This window comes from Malurus melanocephalus, unplaced genomic scaffold (genome assembly GCF_030028575.1).
Source record: "Malurus melanocephalus ecotype Western Australia unplaced genomic scaffold, MMel_1.1 scaffold_1860, whole genome shotgun sequence".
NCBI lineage: Eukaryota > Metazoa > Chordata > Aves > Passeriformes > Maluridae > Malurus > Malurus melanocephalus.
In genome coordinates, this window is record NW_026625092.1 from 1 (window position 1) to 931 (window position 931).

Consider the following 931-nt stretch of genomic DNA (forward strand, 5'->3'; position numbering starts at 1 on the left):
GCATCCCATCCCACTGATCTTATTGATCCCATTGATCTCATCCCAATGCCATAAATTCCATCCCATAAACTCTACTCCATCCCAACCCCTGGATCCCATCCCATGGATCCCATTGATCCCATCCCATTGATCACAGTGATCCCATTGATCCCATAAATGCCATCTCACCCCATTCCATCCCATTCCATCCCATTAATCCCATTGACCCCATCCCAATGCCATAAATTCCATCCCATAAACTCCACTCCATCCCATGGATCCCATGGATCCCACTGATCCCATCCCACCCGACCGTGCCGGAGCTCCAGTTCATCCCAAAATCCCATCTGAGCCCATCCCAAGATCCCGAGGCGACCCCTCCAAACCCAACCCCAATGGAGACAATCCCAGAAAAACCATCCCAGAATCCCAGAATTATTTTGGGATTCTTCTCTCATCAACTTGATGGAAAAAAATTCCCATTCCAGCTTTTCCTTCCCGATCCCGGCTCCGTCTGGGCTCTGTGGTCACTTTTGGGATTTCTTTTCTTCCCAAATTTTTTAAAGGACCAGATCYCATTCTTTTCCCACTCCCCGCCCTCCACTCCTGATCATGTTTTTTTGCGGAAATCCCATAGTTTTTGTGGAAATCCTGAAGTTTTTGCTGAAAATCCACAACTTTTGCTGAAATCCTGCGGTTTTGGTGGAAATCCTGCTATTTTCACAGAAATCCCATAGTTTTTGCCGAAATCCCATAGTTTTTGCCGAAATCCCATGGTTTTTGTCGAAATTTTGCGTTTTTTTCTGAAATCCTGTGGTTTTTGTGGAAATCCCACAGTTTTTTGCGGAAATCCCATGGGTTTTGCTAAAATCCCATGGTTTTAGCCAAGATTCCCATGGAAACCCCGTGGAAAAGCTCAGAAGGACAATAAACGGATTCCTCGTTCCTACGC